We start from the raw sequence: 17,415 nt of genomic DNA on the forward strand, positions 1-17,415 counted from the left end.
TGTGATACCAGCTCAACACAAGGTTGACATGAGGGAAGCCATACTGTCGTAAAGAAACCCTATTGTAACTTTGAATGACCTCTGAGTAACTAACCCAGACATGCTCTGTAGATTTTATGGCCCCTCCCAGCTGCTATAAGTTGAGAACTTTGTTCTTTTGAGTTCCTTAGGAATGTGATGACCCCTGGGCAGAGAGTCTATGTTGACAGCCAACATCAATGACAACTGAAAGATGAGGGTGGGCATTGCTCCGGTGTCTGATGCGTATCCAGTAAAACCAAAGACTATCAGGAACTAAGACCAGGTGTCTGCTCCCACCCGGAGACCAGCTGCCTCCCCTACCCAGAAACCAGCCCCCTATATAACTGGCCTGTAGTCTTTGTTCTGTAAGATGGTTCTTTGGGACATTAGTCGGCCATCTTCCCCCTTGCTAGAAAGCTGTAATAAAAAGTTGTTTCTCTCCTACCTCCTTGCCTCTTGACTATTGGTATGTCTTGCAGTGTGCAGATGACCCCCTCCTTGGGTGGTAACACCTGTATACTGTATATATGTGTAGACAGATGTATGTGTGTGTACATATATATGTGTGTGTGTATATACAGATATGTGTTTATATATATACACACACACTTTTTTCCAGCTTTGAGCCAGGTACTGACATACTTGTCTTACTGTATAATGGAAAACAATTCACATATATCTACCTATAGCTATAGCTACAGTTATATATCTCCTTTTACTGGTCATTTAAAATTTGGTCATTTGGAATAGGACACCCAGAGAAAGTATCCAAAATGCAGAGAAAGCTGGCAACACTGAACTATGAGAAAGAGTTAAAAGACTTTTAAGATTTTTATCAGGGAAAATTAACAAATTGCTGAGCATAGCTGTCTTCAAGAAATTCATGGACACATAACAAAATGGTATTAATTTACTCTGTGTGTACTGAAGAATGTTTGGAACACTGAGTAGAAATGATAGGGAGATAATATTTATTATTATATTTTCATTAATTTAATATTTATATAATATTTCTGCTTTAGTTTACATTTCTTTATTAATAATATTGTTAAATATTTTTCTATGTGTCTGTGTGCACTAATTCATATCTTTCATCCACATAACTACCTTTTTTTGGGGGGGGGGGAGGACTAGCCCTGAGCTAACATCCAATGCCAATCCTCCCTTTTTTTCTTGAGGAAGACTGGCCCTGGGCTAACATCCATGCCCATCTTCCTCTACTTTATATGGGACGCCGCCACAGCATGGCTTAACAAGCAGTGCGTCGGTGCGTGCCCGGGATCCCAACCTGCAAACCCCGGGCTGCCGCAGGAAAGCGAGTGCACTTAACCGCTGTGCCACCGGGCGGCCCCCACATAACTATCTTAGTCTTCATTTTAGTCTATATTTACAAATATATGATATAGAATAAAAATGTAGTGTTAGTGTTTATAAGACCTCATCCTTTAGCATGTTATTAATTTACATAAAAATCAGATAGCTTAAAAATTCTTTGATTTAGTAAATTAAAGGATATTATAGATTTGTTTATCACAAAAAATTATGCTAAAATATTATCATACAGGGTTATATTGTTGGTGATGTATTCATGGGGGGAACTGAAGATTACTTACATTCAATCAATGATTGTTTGAAATGCTCTGCTCCTAGGAAAAGTTATTTGAAAATTTCAATTGTTTTTAACTAAGATTCTGTGAATTTAGACACTATTTTGAGTCTTTTTTGTCACGGTTAAACAAGTATTCAGCAAGTAACACTGAGCAGAAAGCTTGTTCCCAAATAAATATATAGGAGTTGTTTTCTAAAGAGAACACCTACTAATCAGAAATGACCTAATCTATATATAGTTCTCGCCCTCCAACTTCATGGGCAGTTTTCCTAAATCCTGCTCAATGTCATACTTTCTAGTTTTTAGGAGACTTAGAGATTCTGAGGAGCCTACGAAATGGAGAACTTTAGAACAACCCAGTGGCCTGACATCTCTATAGATCTATTCAAAGTTCTAAGTATAATAGTTGAGTTTACCCAACTGTAAATATAACTTTTGGTTTATGCCTGAGTGTGAATTAGTCTTCTTACTGGGCATCACCTCCTTCACACTGGGACTTACAATACAGACATATTAAGAGTAGTAATTGAACTAGCACGAAGGGCTTATGTATTGATGAGAGAAGGGGTCCTAATTTTTAAGACACGTCAAACTGTAGGAATTGGTGAGGTCCTTAAGCCAAGAAGGAGAGGAAAACTAAACTACAACCTTATTACTCTAATTCTCAAATGCTAATTTTCAGTAAACTTGAAGAACAATTTTAGTTGAATTCAATTAAATTACAATTTACAGCACTACTTTGTGCCTGGCTTTCAGTTACTGTGAGTAATATAGACGTGAGATGGTTCCTGCTCCAACAGAGTTACATCTGGAGACGACACCACTAAACAAGTCATTGTAATCATGTTGGCATAGAACATACGGTGAGTCACCTAATTTAGTCTAGGGGTTAGAGAAGGCCTCCTTGAAAAAGTGACTTTTCAACTAAGATCTAAAGGAATATTAGGAATTAGTAAGATTAGGGCAAGGTGTTGGGGAGTAGAAATAAGAGTAGGCGAGTGTTGAAGGCATAAGTTGACAAACAATTTAAAACACAAGCTTCTATCTCTGTGAAGTGGGTTAAATTGTATCTCTCCCAAAAGATATATCCAAGTCCTATTCTGGGGACTGTGAAAGGGGACCTTATTTGGAAATAGGAGCTTTGCGGTTGTAATTAAATCAGAAGCACCCTGTATTTAGAGTGGGCGCTAAATCCAATGATTGATGTCCTTAAAAGAGAAAATAGAAGGAGATTTGAGACACACAGACACAGAAGAGACACAGAGAGAAGCCCGTGTGAAGACGGAGGCCACAATTGAAGGTATGCAGCCTCAAGCCAACGAATGCCAAGGGTGGACGGCAGCCAACAGAAGCTAGGACAGAGGCAGGAAACTCGAGGGAATCCACCCTGCTGACAGCTTAATTTTAGACTTCTGACCTCCAGAACTGTGAGATAATAATTTTCTGTTGTTTTCGGCTACAAAGTTTATCGTAATTTGTTAGAGCAGACTTAGGATAGTGATACATTCTGTTTTAGAATCAAAATCCTAAACAGTTTAAGAAGAGTACATTCAACAAACAGAAAGACATTCACTCTTTATATCAAGGACTGCATTATGTATTTTGTTTTGAATACCTGTTTCTCATTATCCAGAATGCAATAACTTCCATGTCTAAGAAACACACTTCAGTCAGTCCTGAAAACAGCAAAATGAGTGAATGACAACTCATACTTGTGAACTGTTGAATAGTTTATAAGGCATTTTTATCTTGTAATTATTAATCTGAGCAAATAAATCATTCCATTTTACAGATGAAGAAAACGACACGTTTAAGGATTCCTAGTGGCACAGCTTAGAGATACATTAGTCAAAAAAATGACTCTGTGGTTTTTTTTTTTGTGAGAAAGATTGGCCGCAAGCTAACATCCATTGCCCATCTTCCTCTTTTTGCTGAGGAAGATTGGCCCTGAGCTAACATCTGCGCCCATCTTCCTCTATTTTGTGTATGGGAACCACCACAGCATGGCTTGATGAGTGGTGCATAGGTCCACGGCCGGGATCCAAACCTGTGAACCTCAGGCTGCCGAAGTGGAGTGCACGAACTTAACCACTAAGCTACTGGGCCGGTCCTTCCATGCTCTTTCAATCTTTGTACAAGATCTCACTTAGATGTTTGTAGGGAAGATAATTCCTCAATATTATATACAAACCCCAAAGTGTCAATAAGAAAATCACCCACATGGTGAGTGTTTCTCTAGACAGCTGTATGCTGCAGGAAAAAGTTTACACAGCAACGAGCTATATATCACTCATGTGAAAACAAAAATTGAAAATCTATGAAAAAAGCTGGCTCTCTAGGCTGCAATAATGTTTGCACTTTCATATTTCTCTGACATTGGACAAGTTCTTTCACTCTGACATTCCTCAGTTTCCTCATTTCTAAAATAAAGGTAATAATACTATCAATCTCATATGGTAGGGTGAAAACAGAATGCAAACATAAATGCAGAGTTCTTAAAGGAGTACAAAGTAAGCGCTCAATGAATGTTAGGTAGACTTTCTAGTAAAACATCTCCCAATCAAATGCCTAACTTCAAGAAGCGGCACATGGAGTTTTTCAAATATTTTGTTTATTTGTTGTATGCTTAGTGCTAAGCTAGACTTACGAAATGTTTCTTGGAAAACAAAACAATTTGTGCTTCAAATAAGTTTGTGAAGCACCAACCCACCCCTTGAAAATTTAAAATGCACAATGTTAAAAGACACCTTAAATCCTATAGTAAAGAAATACGTTTAACCTAGCATCTTCCAAACTTATCTGACCGCAAAACACTTTTCCCAGGAAAGAGTGTATTAGCATTTTGAGTGAAACCAAGAACACTAGTCTAGGAAATCAGAAGACTTGGTTCTTGTAAAGCTCTGCTCCTTAATGGCTAGGTGATTTTGGACAAGTTCTCTCCATCTGGGAAAATAATGCTTGCTGAAACTGTCTCATTCAGGGTGGTATACACTATATTTGACACCCGAGGTAGATCATTTTTAACACCCTTCTTCTCTATACAACAAAATTATTTTCAGTAATAATCATGAAATGAATAAATACTCCAAGGAAATGACAGAAATGAAGTACCTCAAGTTCATTTTTTATCTTTACCCTCACTGAGCAGCAATTGTTTACATGAAATCAACTTTTAAATGCAGGGATGTTTGGGATCATAGGGGTCAGAATCAAGAACTGCTCCCTAAGTGACTTTGGCCATTTCTGAGCTATTACATACTTTATCTTGAAATGAACACATGTAGCTTAATCTGCATGTATCTGAGTTTGGGTGTGTTGGGGTTCTGACTCTGTAGCTGGGAGTTCTTTGTATTAATTGCCATGTTGAAGACAATGTTTATTAAGGATAAAATTAAAATGTGCTAGTTTTTAGCTTCCACCTATATTGTTAAAACTCAATGAAGTTCAAATAACTTCTAATGGAGAGAATTCGCCAGTTATGCACTAAACCATAAAGTGACAATAACAGAAGCAATTATAATCACAGTAATGGATTAGAACTTAAGATAAAAATTTTTTGGAGGAGAGTATTTGGAATAGTTTATTACTGTATTGTTTAAAATTGCCAAGGTTATGGTGATAACAGAAAAAAGGTAACATACAGCATAGTGACTACAGTTAATATACTGTATTGCATATCTGAAAGTTGCTAAGAGAGTAGATCTTAAAAGTTCTCATCATAAGAAAATAATTTGTAACTATATATGGTGACGGACATTAACTAGACTTATCATGGTGATCATTTCACAATATATACAAATATCGAATCTTTATGTTGTATACCTGAAACTAATATAATGTTATATATCAATTATACCTCAATTAAAAAAAAGTAGGGAGGCCAGCCTGGTGGTATAGTGGTTAAGTTTGCATGCTCTGCTTCGGCAGCCCAGGGTTTGCAGGTTTGGATCTCAGGCGTGGACCTATACACCACTCATCAAGCCATGTTGTGGTGGCATCCCACATACTAAAAATAGAGGAAGATTGGCACAGATGTTAGCTCAGGGACAATCTTCCTCACCAAAAAAAAGAAAAAAAATGTAGGACTACTTTTTGTTTTTTTGTTTTTTTTTGGTGCGGAAGATCAGCCCTGAGCTAACATCCACGCTGATCCTCCTCTCTTTTTGCTGAGGAAGACTGGCTCTGAGCTAACATCTATTGCCAATCCTCCTCCTTTTTTTCCCCAAAGCCCCAGTAGATAGTTGTATGTCATAGCTGCACATCCTTCTAGTTGCTGTATGTGGGACGCGGCCTCAGCATGGCCGGAGAAGCGGTGCATCGGTGCACGCCCGGGATCCGAACCTGGGCCGCCAGCAGCAGAGTGCGCACACTTAACCACCAAGCCACGGGGCCGGCCCTATAATATTTTGATCTCAATAACAAGGGAGCTTTAAAACACGCATTTCTTAAAGAATGAAGTTTAGGTGCCTTATATCATTGCTATGTAAGATTCATAATTGCACATTTACCAGTTTAAGATCCTTGTATTCAGTTTTATTACTGATATAGGATTATCTGGACTACTCTTGTCCAAAGGCCTATGCACCATTTTAACATTAATTAATTAAATAGTTACATAATCAATCTATAATAGTGTATTAATTTATATGTAAATCTATCTTAACTAATTAAATCTACATTGTGAAAACATCGATGAGTGTTTCTCCTCCTTCATTTTGTATATATTATAATCTTACTCCTTATGTTATAGAAAATACACGTAATATTCATGCTGTAATTCAGTGCACTATGATCAGAAAGTAAAGGTAAAAAAAACGCACCAAATATGGCTGTAAGGGTCCAAGGATCTATGGTAGAAAACAATCAAGTGAAGAACCGAAACTAGAATCTTGAATAAGAAAGGTAAGTACAGAACAATTAACTTGGAGTATGAGGGGTATCCTGATATTCTTATGGGCCCAAACCCTGCTAAAATTGCACCTGATTCTAGACTGAAAGTATTCTTCAATAACCGAGGGCTAGGAACTGCAGCTTAGCCAACTTGGAACTGAGTCAGTGTAGACCAAAGAGAAACCAGGTGTACACGTTAAGCTGGTCAACATAAGATAGTTACCGAACAATACGCCTGGAATATTTCAACATATGTGGTTTGAACTGCCCCCACCCCATTCCTCACATATCAGTTGCGAGGAAACTACCTTTCCAATCCCATATGTTACCAAATTTCCAGAAACCCTCAGCTCCTCAGGAGGGTTATTTAACTTTCTCAGAATGCAATGTGTACTTCAAGATTCTATCCTTTCATTTTACTCTTTTTAATTCATTCCACCCCCATCTCACCTTCCAACCATTTCAAATGTTACCTGTATTGGCGAAGCTCTCCTCATCGCTCTCCCCCACCTGCCAGGCAGAAATGATGACCCCTCTTCATTGTTACCAGGAAGCTTTGCTTAGTCATTTTTTGCAGCCATCCCCTGATCCATGCCTCCATGCATGGCTATGTTCCCACCACACATATTTGAGATTTTTAAGCACTAGTTATGCAATGGAGAAACTGACCCAACTTGGTTCCTATTGTCAATACACCTAAAATCTAGGAGGCGCTACAGATTAATAATAACAACAACAACAAAAGAGTATCATATCGGATACTAAGGAGGAGAAATGCAGAGTGCTCTAGAGGCACATCAGAAGAGGATCTTAGATAATCACGCCATCTATAACACTCACATATCTGTTTTATTCCCTTTCTAGTGTAGCCTGTAAGTGGAACTTAATCAACAATTATTGCACAAATCAAGAAACAGATGATGATGGTAAATAAATCGCAGTCCACAAATATCTATGATCTGGAGTACGAAGAATGCAAAGGAGAATGGGCCAAAGCTGGTGTCTAAAAGTCACACTCATAGAACTTATATATCTATCAAGTCCTTGGATAGTTACCTCACTATTATGGGTAATGAATATTGGAAATCTGCATATTAAAATAACCTTCAGAATTTAATGGAACTCCAAATAACTCACTGATTAATTCTCATTAATGAAGCTAAGTAGAATTGTTGTCCCTGGGCCAGCCCCGTGGCTTATCGGTTGGGTGCGTGCGCTCGACTACTGGCGGCCCGGGTTCGGATCCTGGGCGCGCACCGACGCACCACTTCTCCGGCCATGCTGAGGCCTCGTCCCACATACAGCAACTAGAAGGATATGCAACTATGACATACAACTATCTACTGGGGCTTTGGGGGAAAAAAAAAAAAGGAGGAGGATTGGCAATAGATATTAGCTCAGAGCCGGTCTTCCTCAGCAAAAAGAGGAGGATTAGCACGGATGTTAGCTCAGGGCTGATCTTCCCCACACACACACACAAAAAAGTATTGTTGTCCCTTAAAAATTAATCAAATAGGGCTGGCCCCGTGGCTTAGCGGTTAAGTGCATGCGCTCCACTACTGGTGGCCCGGTTTCGGATCCCGGGTGTGTACCGACGCACCACTTCTCCTGCCGTGCTGAGTCAGCATCCCACATACAGCAACAAGAAGGATGTGCAACTATGACATATAACTATCTACTGGGGCTTTGGGGAGAAAAAGGAGGAGGATTGGCAATAGATGTTAGCTCAGAGCCAGTCTTCCTCAGCAAAAAGAGGAGGATTAGCACGGATGTTAGCTCAGGGCTGATCTTCCTCAGCAAAAAGAGGAGGATTGGTATGAATGTTAGCTCAGGGCTGGTCTTCCTCAGCAAAAAGAGGAGGATTGGTATGAATGTTAGCTCAGGGCTGATCTTCCTCACAAAAAAAAAAAAATTAATCAAATATATTATTATGTCATATGAACTGATGGTTGGTCTTCTGGAATCAGATCTTTCATCAGGCATCTTAGGGTTATATTAGACCCTAAGCGTTAAGTAGCAGAAGACATTTCATAATGTTATCACGCTATATTTAGTTCAATGTGCCTTTACCTACTCTGGCCACCTAAACACTGAGGTTCATTTTCCCTAGTTTTTCTATTAAAAACTGAATAGGAAATTTGCATTTATATTAGGCATGTTGACTCCTTTGACATTGAAATCTAAGCAAACCATCATGATAAAGGAAACATGAATATTAAAAATATACAATAAAAAGAACCCAAAAGGTTTTTTATGCACAAATTCCAATTTGTTTCCATAGTTAGTAAAGCCTGGTTTTAACTGCAATTGTTTTTTAAATCTTTGGAAGCTGATTTTATTTTTGGGATGCCAAATACTCTTTTATTAAGAAAACAATCTCAATAATCACAATTATTTAGAAGACAGTCATCCTTTCCAAAGTATTTTGGCATTGTTGATGTAATTGGAACACTTTAGATATACATTTTGGTTCTTTGATGCAGTGAACTGGGTCTTATAGAATATGTTAGAATATATTATTCAAATGAATTCTAGCCCTTGCTTTAACCTTTACATTACAATTTCTCAAGTGTATCTATAGGGGATTCAATGAAATCAATATGGGCCTAAAAATCTTTTCCTTTCTAGATGGGCACAATTCACATGCAATATTTTCCCCTTGATTACAGTCTAGCTCTGTTGGGTGGGCTAGGTAAATTTTTTTCAGCTCACTTAATGCATCTTATTGTACACACTGGGATTATCTTTTGTTCCATATTGCTGATATGTCATTTCACTAACCAGAGATTTCCAGGAAATATACAAAACAGTTTTTGTGTACGTGTGCATGCATGTGTTACTTGTAAAACATACGTAAATTATTAAGATTTTCAGTGTCATTTTCAAAACTTAAAACTGCAAAAGCTAGCTGTGGAAATCGATGCACATTTAAAAAAATTGGAGCCTGGTTTAATGTGGAGGGGGAAGGATGTTATCAGCTTTACTTTAACAAAAGAACCATTTACCTTCATGGGACCATGGTTCTTTTGTTCTCAGATCATTCTAAATCACTGCATTACATATGATTTTATTTTATTTCTAATAGACTATACACATGCGTTTCCAGAGCTATGCGTAACACATCAATTTCTCTCCAGCACAGAGAGGACATGTGAGATCAATTTTTCTCCTCCATAACATTTCCTATTTTAGCACATAGTAACTAATTTTACTTGCCAGGTTTTATGGCCTTTTATTGGTTATGCAGTTTTATTTATATTCTTGCTGGCGACTAATTATCACCTTCTGCATAATTTATAATGTATTCTACTGATGGTGAAGTCTGAATAATGAAATCCATCTATAGAAAGAAATTGACTGCCTCCCAACGAAAATGCCAAGGAGAGTCTGAATAGAAATTGTAAAAGACTTAGGAATTTGTACTTAAAGTGAACTCACTTCTTTTGTTCCACAAAAGAAAAAGAAAACCATTGGTAGAATGGAGCTCAGCTGAATTTTGTCCAACACAATTTTACCTACTTTCTGTAAATTATATGAGTTCTGTATCCTTAGAATTGAGTGTTTAATTCTTACACCCTGCTACGTAGGAAAAATAACTAAAAAATAAAAAGTGAAAAACAGGTATAAGTGAACATTTTATCAGTGGATTTATCTGTAGAGCTGATTCTGCAAGCAGCCTAGATGCACTCATAAGACCATTATTTACATTATTGAAACACAGGCCCATTTCAAAAAGAAGAAATAGCCTATTAATGCACTCCTCTCCCTCATCTATCAACCAGTTCAAGCCACTAACATGGGAGTATGTATTATAAACAAACGTTTCCCAAATCTAATGGGCAAGTCTTCCTTAAATTGGCCATTCTGTGCTACCGAAACTTAGGGACATTTTAATAACCATTCTTAGTTCTTACTTTGATCTTTATTGATCTCTAATTATTATTTCATCACCTAGTTACTCCTCTTTGTTACTGCCTCACCACTTCTCCACATTGGCTTGCTTTCGATTTCAGTAATTGTTGGAAATAGTTCAGGGGAAATTTTGTTATTTTTTCTACCAAACTTAAAACAAAGAAATATGCTATAATGCCTTTTCTTAATATCATGAAAATCGAGACACTATCTTTCGCTAAATCGTAAGGATTATGTGTGCCATCAGATTTACAGGAATAGAAAATAAACTGAGAATTATAGCTCTTCATGTGAATTTTACACAGAACACACACATTCTATGTTCTTTCTATTACTGCCTCAAAAAATCAGATCCTTATATTCCAGACTTATATAAATCTCAGTTTATGAATATCTGGGAAAGAGGTTGGATCAAGTTCATATTCATCCAATCATTCACATATTTATCCATTTAAATACATATTTTATTCACTTCTTATGTATAAGAACCCTGCCAGAAAATACTATGCCAGTATTATAAGAAAAACTAAACTCTTGTGCATAATTTTATTGCTTATTTTGGATAACACAATGACAGGCCCTGCCTATGCAAAGAAGTATAAGATGTGTTCCCTGTTTCCAGAAACTTAAAATTTGTTTGAGAATGCATATAATAATAATAAGGATCATTTATAAAGAGCTTTACAGAATCTAAATAAGACAGTATAAAGTAAATACAAAATGAATGGGAAAGTAAATAGAAAACAATGCTGCCAATGATTATGATAACCAGAAAAGGAAGTGGAATTTGGTTTGATCTTGAAATCTCAGAATAAACGAGCGAAACAATGTTTATGGATATTTGGGCAATAGTGTTTGACTAGTAGGACAAATGGTTAATTATATGCCCAAATCCATTTTTCCCTTCTTCCATAACAATTGTTTTTGCTGTGCCATAAGCTGCTCAACTGGAGATTTCCCAGCCTCCCTTGCAGCTGGGTGGGCCAGGTAACTGTCTTGTCAAAGGAATGTGATCAGAAGTCACATGTGCAACCTCCATATCTCCTGCTTCAATTCACCATATCTCTTTCCCCTGCTTCCCATGAGCTAGAATGCAACACAACTAAGCCAGCTCGTATCTGTATCACTCAGGCCACAACAACATTCCAGGGGATGATGGAGCAGTGAAAAAATCACTGTGGTTCCTGGAGAGTTCTTGTAGAACAGAGCAACCTCCCCATGCTGCTCTGCTCACTGAACTTGGGCTGCTTCATGTGGAATATATAAGCTTCTACTTTGTTGGAACCAATGTGTTTGTTTTTTGTTTTTGTTATAGTAGTTTAGTTTTTGTCCTATCTAATATAACTCCTGGCATGGATGATCAAGATCCCATCCAGAGGCACTGTGACGAAGGGCAGATGGTCGAGATGAACTGAAAAATGGAAGATTGATACTTCACTCATGATAAAGAGCAAGGAAAAGGGGGGAGACAAAGAGAAGCGTTAGGGATTAATACTCACAGTCCCACTGAGTGGGAAACAAGGGAGATTTGGAGAGACTTGCTTTGGGAAAACAAAGGATGAAGAGTTCAGTTTTTGATATGTTGCATCTGAAGCAATGATTCTACATTCAAACGAAAATACTAAGCAGGCAATTATGGATCAGGGCTGGGTGTCAAAGGGAAAGGCAGGATGAGAATTCCAGATATGGGATCTGTTCATGTAGAAGTGATAGCGGTGACCAAGAGAAGGAATGCTTTCTCAGCCAGACACACGGCAATCAAAAAGATCTCTCAGGGCCGGCCCCGTGGCTTGGCGGTTAAGTGCGCGCGCTCCGCTGCTGGCGGCCCGGGGTTGGGATCCTGGGCGCGCACCAACACACCGCTTCTCTGGCCATGCTGAGGCCGCGTCCCACATACAGCAACTAGCAGGATGTGCAACTATGACATACAACTATCTACTGGGGCTTTGGGGGTAAAAAATAAATAAATAAAATCTTTAAAAAAAAAAACAAAAAAACCTCTCAGAAAGAGAAGTGTGGTCCTGGCTGAAGATGAAGCCCTGAGGTACAAGGCATTTAAGAGTCAGGAGACCAAACTGCTTTCAAGGACATAAGCAACAGTTAAGGTAATACACTGAACATCCTATTTGTTAGATGAAGTCACTGCCTGAAAGGACACAGCCCTCTGATTGTAGGAACAGCACTGACTTTGATCTGCTGACCTGGGCTGAATGTTTGCCTTGCCTTTGAGAATCATAGTGACCCACTGAGTCATGAGTCTTTTTTGCAATCCAAAGTCCTCATTTGTAAGGTGGGGTGATACATGTTTAAAGTGGTGATGAAGTGCTGGGCTATTAATTTCTCTCTTTTCTGAGTGATAAAATTCTATTCATTGTTCAAGAAAACTTGCAGATATCAGCATCTCTGTGAAGCCTGAATCCTGAAGAAAAATGCACAACTTTTGATTCTGGTATATTTACAACTTAGTATTTTTGGAGAGAAGATTTCATTTATTCCTGTGGATTTCAAGTTGCTCTGCTGGTTATGTATTCACTATAATAACAAAGTCTATTTTTTCAATAGATGGCATAAATAAGAATTTCAGATATATATGATGATATAATTGTAATAGTTACTATAATAGGCTGGGATTTATAAAAGGCGCTTATAATTTAGAGGCAATAATTTAGTATGCTGTCTACCAAGAATCTGAAAAACCTTAATATGCATGTAATATTTTGCTCATGTACTCTACTGTTTTTGAAGACCAACTGATGGAAAGAGTTTAAATATTCTGTGACAAATCACATGATCTGGATGCCACTATCACTGCACTGACTACCCTTACTCTTACACTAGATTCTGAACTCTCTCAGGGGTGGGGGGTAGATAGTGTCCTGTTTTGTTTTCGTTTTTGTTTTTGTGAGAAAGATTAGCCCTGAGCTAACATCCATTGCCAATGCTCCTCGTTTTGCTGAGGAAGATTGGCCCTGGGCTAACATCCGTGCCCATCTTCCTCTACTTTATACGGGACGCCGCCACAGCACAGCTTGACAAGCGGTGCGTCAGTCCGCACCTGGGATCCGAACCTGCAAACCCCAGGCCGCCGAAGCGGAACACGCGAACTTAACCGCTATACCACCGGGCTGGCCCCAAGATACTGTCTTTTTAGCACTACCCAGTGTTGAGCTGGGTGACTGCTAGATAGCAGACATTAAATAAATGTTTGTTGAATAAAAGGATGTTTGAATGTGTGAGTGCTTTGAATAAAATCAGACAATATATTAATTTTTTGTTAGTGTAGTTGGTATTAAAATGTACACTTTAATTCAAAAAACTGAATTACTTAAAAATAATGTGTAATTTGATCCAGTTACCCTCAGATTCATCTAAGTTAGTGATATTTGTTCTAATTTTAAATTGATAAACATAATCACATATATTGAAAAATATTAATATAATGAATGGCACCATTACAGGAGATTAAAAATTAAAACCATAAGTAGTTCCTACACTAATAAAGGTTAATAAAACTTTTTCAATTAGTTAAAAACTGGCCTTACAGATTACAGAACTTACTATTCATTTCTGGTCTGTTTCGAGGCAGTTTAAGGTTTAGATCTGTAATTTATTGTTTAACCAACACAGAGATAACAGACACTATGAATCTGATGTGTTTTTAGCATTTTAAAATTATTAACTCATTTAACCCTCATAACAACCTCATCCCCATTTTACAGACGCAAAAAAAGAGGCACAAAGAAGCCTTGTATTTTATCCAGTGTTGAACTGCCAATAACTGTAAACTGCAGACACATGTTGGCAGTTAACATGCCACAAACTTAGTGCAGTTTCTTCTAACACCCACTCCCACAACTCTTTAATTCTATCTCTAATACGGTGCCACTTGCAACTCAGCCTTTCACAACGGGAGCTTCAAGTCATCCGCAAAGCCTTTGTCGTGTCTCACGTCCGACGGGTTGCCTGACTTCAGCGGTTCCCTCTTACCTACAGAATAGAGGAACCCCTAAGCAAAGTTCTTTCTCACCTTGATTTCACCACCTCCCCAACCTCATGTACAGCATAGACTCTGGGACCACTCAGCCTGGGCATGAACTCCCATTTGATGCTCAATAGCCACACGTCCTTGAAAAATTGTTACTCCCTCAATGCCTCAGTTTCTTACCTATAAAACAGAAGGGTTATGGTGGGTTTTAATGAAAGCTCTCAGAATAGTGACTAGCATTTAGTAAAGAGCTCACCAAGTATTAGCTACTTTCGTAAATTTACTGCTACATTATTACAGCTCACTGTGCACAGCCCTCTCATATGCAAATAATTCTGAACTCCCTGTGGTTCATTAAAGGTGTATCTTCTTTAATGTACAAAAGTAAATATAAGGAAATACCTTTATATATGGTGTTTCCTTTGCCAGGTAAACTCCTACTCTCCCTGCAAAATCTTTCCTGGACACCCCAGAGAGTGTTAGGCATATGTCTTCTCCTTTCCCACAATAAGTACAGTCATGAGTCGCTTAAGAACCAGAATACGTTCGGAGAGATGCGTCGTCAGGCAGTTCTGTCCTTGTGTGAACATCACAGAGTATACTTACACAAACCTAGATAGTATAGTCTACTACACATCTGGGCTATAGGGTACTAATCTTATGGGACCACTGTTATATATGTGGTCTGTTGTTGACTGAAACATCCGTATGCGGCCCATGACTGTACCTCTATTACAGTATCTATTCTAATGTATTGCAACTAATTCATTATTTTCCATCTGACTGCGAACTCATTTCAGCTCTCTATCCCCAGGAAAATGACTAGTTTTCCAATGCTGCTTAATGGGGCCAAAGGTTAAATGAGCAAATGAGCAGTGGAATCTCTCTTTATTCTTTATCAAGCACTTGCACAAATAAGTGCTAACTTTTGGTTGCCCAGCAAAAAAATTAGGTAAGGTTTCAGGGGGACAGCTATATTAATGATCGCTCCCAAATACATTTTTACTAGCATGTGCAAAATTTGGAGTTGAAGGGATAATAGAGGTGAAACCACAGTATGGCTTTCTGTTCTCTGGAGCCCCTTTGTTCTATTTCTCCCCACCTGTAAAGGGTAGAGACCAACAGTATAGCTAAGGTTTGAGCTGACACCTTAATCTTCTTCATTTCCCTAATACTAGCTTTCAGTCTGTGTTATTAAGAGGGCTGTAACTCTCAGCCTTCACCTCAGCCTTCTGGTGTCACCTGGCCTACAGGCTTAATAGCTTTCTTAAGCCCTTAAGTAAATAGTTTAAGGAATTTACCATTATTCTATTGAATTAAATCCTGAGGCCAAATATAGAGCATCTCGTTTTAACATATACAACTCATTGCTCAAGATTTAGCAGTTGAGGAATTTTATTAATGTGAAATAATCGTTATATTTATTTTCCTTAGATTGAAAAAAAGGAAAATGAGAACAATGACTCCCCACTTGTTTTAAAGGCAGTACTATTTAAAATTGCAGAAAACTTATGTAGATATTAAAAAGTTAGCCAATAAAAACACAAGGCAACTGAGAGGTTAAAAAGAGTCATCTAACAGGCATTATTATCTTATATTAGAAACAGAATAGATTTATATTTAGAATCTGTTAGCTCTTACTGAATAAAAAATAATTCATGCTTTCTTTTTTTAACTAAGAAAAATATAAATAACAACAAAGTTAAAGAAAAAAAAATCTGAGAGTTATTTGAATCTGAATATGTAAGATCAAAATGAATCTTTGAGTGGCAAAATTACAGTAATCTCAATTTTGCAATAATCTTAATAAAATTAGCATGAAAAAATAAATTAAGTCCAACATTCACTGTTCCCTATGGCCTCAGAAATAGGGATTATTTTTCCCCAAAGTATCATTATATCACTAGAATATTTATAGAGCACCTTAACCAGCCATAACAAATTGGACTAGCTTGTTGTTGCTCATCTACATTTGGCTCAACCTGTGTAAGAGGAACGTGCACGTGAAGATGGAGACTTTGAATGACATTGAGAGCAAATGTCTTCTTGTGGTGAACATTGCTAAATGCTGTATTATACGGTACCCACTGTTTCATAAAACAATGATATCCTCCAAAAATAAAAGCAACAGAATTCATGACAACCAAACAAAAATACCATTTTCTATGGTATTATTTTAAAAATTTGAATTATTGTCTCAAAATTACACCCTACAATATTTTGAATTTATTATTGGGAAATAAAAATCCTTTTGCCTTGGAAACGCTGTGTGGGATTAACATCCTTGGATTGTTAATTAACAATCAAACAAAAAAAAACAAAAGCTGCTTAATTAACCACCAGAGACAATAAACACAATTCTATGAATCTAACGGACATTCACTGCAAATTAGGAAAAAGCAGATACTAAACCTTAGAGCCATGCACCTCAGACAAAATATGTTTCTTAGTCCAGAACAACATCTATACATGCATGTAAAGTGATAAGGAAATCAGACTCCATTTGTTGTGGGTCAACTTCCGCCCTTGGATGCTTTATGCATAACTTTTGCTGAAGTCAATAAGATTTACTTTGAGTTTCCAAGATCAGAATTGGATCTCCTCCTCCCCCATGCCACAGTAAACAATAATGAAGAACAAACGACTACAGCCTTAAACATTTAGGCTTAATATTCCAAATGGATAAGTAACTTTTATTCTGTCACATATATTTTTAGTGAATAAAAATTAAATCTGAAAATACACACATATATGTAGGTTCTAACATAGCTTGATATGGCTGAGAATATAGTCAGATTGTTTTGAAAAGGTCTTCAAACTCATCAACTCAAGAGAAAAAATTGGCAATTGCAATTGTGGAATTTAAAAACTGGACTTAGCTATTTCTTAACATGAGTTTGAATATACAGCACAAACATTTAAAGAAAAAGAATGGCATTAATGAGAAGTTCAAACACATATCTAAAACTATAATTTGCTTATTAGAAATAGAGTTGCC

The sequence above is a fragment of the Ceratotherium simum genome, chromosome 27, assembly GCF_057802395.1.
Source record: "Ceratotherium simum simum isolate JZ-2026a chromosome 27, ASM5780239v1, whole genome shotgun sequence".
In the NCBI taxonomy this organism is placed as follows: Eukaryota; Metazoa; Chordata; class Mammalia; order Perissodactyla; family Rhinocerotidae; genus Ceratotherium; species Ceratotherium simum.